General features: G+C 41.5%; 1 pseudogene; it reads left to right on the top strand.

The window, feature by feature from the left end:
• Positions 1-1126: 1126 nt before the first annotated feature.
• Positions 1127-3045, top strand: LOC149978243 (zinc finger BED domain-containing protein 4-like; annotated as a pseudogene).
• The last annotated feature ends 3668 nt before the right edge of the window (positions 3046-6713 follow it).

Here is a 6713-nt window from a genome sequence, read left to right on the forward strand (position 1 = left end):
AACTCTACTTCGAGTCTCATAGCAAAGGGTCCAAATACTTATGTAAATAAGGTATTTCTGTTTTTTATTTTTAATACATTTTTTTGGGAGGGGGGATTGGCTTCCATAATTACCTATACAGCTACAGCTGCTTCATCAGCACATCCCGTTTACACTTAAGTGATAATGCCCGAGAAGCCGGTGTTTGGAGGATATATTGGCTTTGACTCAGGCCTAACAACACCAGTGCCAATATATCCTCCAAACCAGGGGCATAGCCAGAATTTTTTTGGGGGGGGGGGTAGGCCTAGAAAACTTTGTTAAGGCATTTTTTCTACTTGTTTATTACATTTATTTTGTGATGTGCATCGTATATTATTTTGTAATACAATCGTTTTATACTAGTGCATAGTACTTGGAGCAACCTCGTTACATATTCAAATAATGACCTATCCCAGCATATTAAAATAAGACAGTAACTTTAGACCAGTTGCCAACAACATAAAACTCATCTTCAGGCACACTTTAATCTCGATGGGCAAACAAGCCTATATTTGATGTTACCATTTATACCATGACAAGCAGTAGTACTATAAAAAGGTACCTTACCTTCAGTAGACGTATCATAAGGCGTGACCTATATCACAAGGCGCAGACGGTGAGGCTTTGAGTTGAATGTGGTGATGATTTCATCATAATCCAATGTATCTGTCAGTTCACGCTCAAAAGACAGCAAACTGAAGTGGTTCAGCCGGGCGCTTGTCATTGATGTGCGAAGACAATTTTTTTATCCTAGTTGTTGTTGAGAAAAGTCTCTCCACACTGCATGTCATTGGAAGTGTGACAATGATCCTTAACAGAGAGTTTATATTAAGGAAAATATAATCAGGGCAGCTGTCAAGTTTACTCATTATGGAGGAAAAGTCACTCTTTCCCATGTTCATTTTGCGACTCAACTGCTGAATAAAAACAGTGAATTCAGCATCCTCAATTTATATTGCATAATGATCGCCTGTGATCTTCAGCTGCTCTTTAAGGCCGCAGGTTTGGGATTCTTTGGAAAAGGAGGCTGCCGCTTGCAGAGATGTGGACTCGAGTCACAAATATGATGACTTGCAACTCGACTTTGACTTTAACACCACTGACTCGTGACTTGACTTGAGCCTTATGACTCGACCTGACTTGATACCCTCCCCAAGCCCAAATATTAAAAATGATGCTATTAAAAAAAGTGTGCAGCGCATCAACTCTTCATTTAACGGATTAAAATTTGAATCGGACAGCAGCCAATCAAATTGTGCCAGTGGAGAAAAAGGAACGTCAGCGGGTGAATTCAGATTGAGCCATTGGAAAGATAATACCCAAATTATTATTTTCGGATATACAGAATACGCTGTAGTCAACAAAAAAACGGATTGCAACTTGCAAAACAAGCGGGAAGAAAATTACAGATGGAGGTGCAACAACTTCCAACTTTGTTCTACATTTGAAGCTGCACAAAGAACGGTAAGTCGTGGCTAATATAGCCGACAGCTATATATAACTTTGCTAGTATAACATGTAGGCTAACATAACGTTAAATCAATGAGCCTCCACACAGTCAGCCAGTGTGGGAACTTGGTCATTGCACCCAAGATTGAGACCAGGCAAGATTGTGCTACTGCCCCGCTCAATTATTTTTTTATATGCTTACAGATTTGAACATTACCAGATGAACAAAAGTGTCACAAGTGAACCACAACAATCTCCAATCTCACAGTTCATGGAGACCCGTGTAGGGCAGTACAGCATGAATCATCCACAGCAGAAAGCTATCAACCATGCAATACTGTCCGACCTGGTTATCGATTGCAACTTGACTCTGTATATTGTGGAAAACAATAGTTTTCGTCACATTCTGTCAGTGGTTGACAGTAAGTACAGCCCAGTGTGTCGTAGAACATTGACATCAAAAGTTGAGAACCTCGCTACAGAGAGACGTTCAAAACTGAAATCTCAGTTGAGCAACACAGACCATGTTTCAGTCACAGTGAACATTTGGTCTGACCAAAGGATGACGGGGTTCCTTGGTGTCACTGTGCACTGTATGGAGAGAGGATACAGCTCAAGTCCAATCTCTTGGCCTGTCTCCGCTTCAAAGGCCCACACGCGGCCAAAAGAATCTGTGAGCAATTTGAAGCCATATGTGGTGAGTACAGCGTTAAAGATAAATTAGACTATATCATTAGTGACAATGCTCCCAACATGAGAAAAGCCTTCATGGTGTGCTTCCCAATTGAACAAGAAGATGAAGTACATGACGAAGATCACCTTGATGACCCAGAGCTCTGGAATGACCTAACCCGGGAAGACCAGCAAACAGGGAATGCTGCTATTGCAAAAAAGCAGCGCTTGCAGTGTTTTGCTCACACTCTCCAGCTGGTGGTGGGAGATGGCTTGAAAGAAACAAAAGTGGTGACTCCTCTTTCAAAGTTATCAAAAATCAGCTCATTATTACATACAAGCACAACATTCAAAGAGGTGTTTGAGGCTGAATTTTGGGAAAGAGGCATCCCTGCTGCTGTCAACACAAGATGGAACTCAACACTGAGACAAGTGAAGGCAGTTATACCAATGTGACCATCTAAAGCTCAGTCATGTTCTAGAAAAGGCTGGGCACAAGGAGTTGTTGTTCACAGTACGGGAGTGGAGTAAGTTGAAGGAGTTGGTGGACATCCTGAGGCCAATTGGAGAAGCAACAGATATGACACGGGGGTGAAGATAGTCATAGTCAGTTCTGTTGTTCCCTCGGTCCTGTCCCTGAATCACCACCTGGAGCAGCGGAAGCCTCAAGTCCATTTCCTGAGCGGCCTGGTCAGAAGTCTCCAGGCATCCCTGAACAAAAGATTTCTTGGAATCTTCATCAATGTGAAGATGGCCAGGACACAAGATGGAATCACTGCCCCCTTTTCAGATCCAGTCCACCTCAAAGCAGCTGCCTTGGATCCGGATTTTTCTCTGATGTGGGTGGAGCACCATGTGCTGGTCAAGGAGGAGGTGGCACAAAGAGTGAAAGGTAAATATTGAGTTTAATGTAACTTTTTCTCATAATTTAATCCAAATGACTGCAACAATAATAATTATTCAGTTTAACCCACTACATCACCAATGCTCTAATACCGGCCTTTTTGTTTCTGCTATGCTTTTACATGTTTTGCCAGAACTGCTTCTGCAAGATGCTGCAGGGACTGAGCAAGCTGTGCCTCTTGTTGATGAGGAAGTGCGAGAGGACCATAGTCTTGGACAAGAAGAAGGGCTGTTTGCAGCATACTGTAAGAGGCAGAAGAAAGCTGTTGATACCACTCCAGCACTACCGCTAAGTCACTACCTTGACATATGCGAAGGACAGAATGCCCTCTTGTTCTGGGCAATGAACAGGAAGGCTCTTCCTTCGCTGTCCCGAATGGCCATCCGAGTTGGCAGTGCCTGCCTCCAGTGCTCCGGTGGAGCGTGTCTTCAGCCATGGTGGCATCATTCTGTGGCCTCATCGTGCACAAATGACTGACTGACTTTTAGCTAATTTGGTCTTTTGAAAATGCAATGCATCATAGGGCCCTGAGATAAGAGAAAAAAATGAAACTGTTTATGCATTACACACACACACGTAGTCTCCATGTTCAGGTTTTATCTCCAATCTTTGGGATCTGTATTTTTTTCTCAGACATTCAGGCCGGCGTTCAAATGGTTGGCCTACTTGAAGTTCAGTGTCAGTTGTTTGATGTACCTTTTAATAAATGATTGTAACTTTATGGCAGGATTGTTTTACGTGTCTAGAGTATATCTGGAGAGCAAGAGAGAGAGCACTACAATATTTAGTTTTTGTTGTCATATTGATGTGTCTTTCTCATGACTGCCCATGTACTTCCATGGAAATATAAAGTTTATTTGGAAAGTAATAAATATATATAATTTTAAAAGCATTTATGATTTGAGTAAATGTAATATATTATTACTCTTGTTAAATATGAAATGGTATTACATTTGGTGAAGAGCACATTATGACTTGTTTAGGACTCGAAACTCAAAGTTTAGGACTTGAGACTTGCCTGTCTTGACTTGGGACTTGAGTGCTAAGACTTGAGACTTACTTGTGACTTGTAAAACAATGACTTTGTCCCATCTCTGGCCTCTTGCATGATCCCATATGTGTCTTCTTGAACTCTTGAGTTTAACTCAGTAATCTGTCTGTCTAGAATATTGTTCCAAAATTGCCTCAGGTCACTGTCACTCTTTGATGCTGGATGTTTTCCCTAATGAAGTTGTGACTACACTGTCTGCCAATTTTACAGGCAGTTTTCGCTGCCGTGATGCTCTCACATCCCAATTATTAATATCATGCTTAATCATCACCTCTTCAGTTACCTTGAGAACTTTATCAAAGTCTCCCTGAGTTATCTCTGAACATAGAAAAGCTGCTTTTGAGGATTTCAATTAAAACAATACAGTCCGTCACAGATAATGTAGAGCTTTGTAATCCCTTCGTAGCAAAACAGGAATAAAAACTTCTTGTTCTGGATTTGTTGTAAGAGGGCATCGGCTTCTAATTTGGTTTGTCCACAAGCCTCTTAAAAATCTGCAAGAACTTCTAAAATGACATCTAGCAGTAACAGCACTTTACTCACTGACCCTGATTTTGAACTCCAACGTACATCCGTGGATCTTTCTAGCTCGAGACATGGTCTATCGGGAAGCAACTCTTTCTGTACTTCTATGAATAAGAGCATGTCTGTGGGATCCACTCATAAATGTGTGTAGCTGGTTTACTGTGTCAAAAAAAAGTACTGACATGTCCCGACACTTTTGCCACGGTGCACAGAACCAAATTCAAACGGTGGGAGTTGCAATGCACGTATACCGCTTGCTTAAATGTTTGCTTCAGTAGGACATGTACCCCTCATCTGTTCCCTGGCATGACTGAAGCGCCATCGAAACAAAAACCCACACACAGAGTGGGATCCAACTCCAGGGGTTGCAACACTTCCAGAGGAGAGGAGACGGTGGGGTAGGCAAGCATGCCTGGATCAACATGGCATTGGCGGTTGTGATTGCGGTTGTTTCTATCCTGGCGCCACCTGTTAATGTCTCATTCTGGAATATATCGGTAGATTGATCCAAATTATTTTCTGACACACACTCTATAGATTGACATTTGGTTTGCCATTGCTAGAACTACTAAATGACCTTAGCTGGTGAGTCAATTCTAGTAAACTAGAGTGGTAGAGCTTGCTAGCTTATGAGCTTCAAGGTTTATCCACGTGACATTATTCAGGTAAACCATCATATGATTTTTTTTATTTTTAAATGTAACCAATTTGTGGAATAGACACCGGCTGGAATGCATTTCTCACCAATCAGCATTCAGGATTAGACCAACCCATTGTATAACACTCAATATTTCACTTAAAAAGGGAGTACAGATTTCACCTGTATTCACCTGGTCAGTCTATGTCATGGAAAGTGCAGGTGTGCTTAATGTTTTATGTACTTAGTGTATGTCGAATAAAAAAATATCACGACAGGGCTTATGGAAACAGCACATTTTGTCGGTAAACTTTCCAATGTGACAAAACAAAACGTTAGACAAGGTGGGACTATTAGTCAGTAAAATTAATTATTCGAGAAATGTCGGTGCGCAAATATTGATAAAACAACCATCATATCGAAGTAAATTTAAAGTCACGCGATAAGATATTGTGTGGTCGTCCCACTACGACTCGGGAGAGTATGCAGTTTATTAGACTATAGATACAATACATTGTAATTATTTTGATAGGGTAGTGAAAGTGCAGGGTGATGAGCTTTGATGCTCAGTTTCCAATAAATGGGGGCGAGGGTCTTATTCTGGTGACATGATGATTGATCATGGCTGCCGTTTGACAAATAAAAAATAATCTAGTTTTAGGGGATACCTAGTCAGTTGTACAACTGAATACCTTCAACTGAAATGTGTCTTCCGCGTTTAACCCAACCCCTGAATCAGAGCGGTGCAGGGGGCATCCACGTCTTCGGCGCCCGGGAGCAGAACGGCAGAGTTGACAAGGTAAGGCCAGCAACCTTTTGGTTACTGGCCCAACGCTATAACCGCTAGGCTACCTGCCGCCACTTTAGCCATAATAATCTCATCATGTTGGCTGGCCTACCTGCACCAAATCTGCGAGCCGGGCGAGATGTTGGCTAGAGAGAATGTGCCAAAACCAGAGTGGGCACATTTACTATTTCACGACAAAACTATCAGTGGAGTTGAAAATGCGATGGAAAAACATTGAACTACAGATTTTCATTCAGTACATGAAAATGTAAACGACGAAGTCCATTTTATGTGCACTAAATCATCACGCAATCAGTCTTTATGCGGAATAGAGAATATTCACATGAAAAACTGTCACCAACTGGATGAAAAACCTAACTTTTAGTGAGAACTGTATTTGTATGTTGAATTTGTGGACATTTTTATGAGTAGTAACAAAGATTCAGACACCCAGTCTACCTCTCAGCATGCATGTATACAGAACCACAGGTTAATATGACATGCCGGTACGAAGCCAAAACCTGATGGTTCAGCATTCACCACTATAGCTTTACCATTTCTACATACATAAATAATCACATTCAACAGCACCATCTTGTGGATATCAGAAATGTTTAGGTAGCAAACAGGAATGAGAAAAGGCAGTGTGTATTGTGTGTGTGTGTGT

Source organism: Oncorhynchus mykiss, chromosome 14 (assembly GCF_057628025.1).
Source record: "Oncorhynchus mykiss isolate SJ-2025 chromosome 14, ASM5762802v1, whole genome shotgun sequence".
In the NCBI taxonomy this organism is placed as follows: Eukaryota; Metazoa; Chordata; class Actinopteri; order Salmoniformes; family Salmonidae; genus Oncorhynchus; species Oncorhynchus mykiss.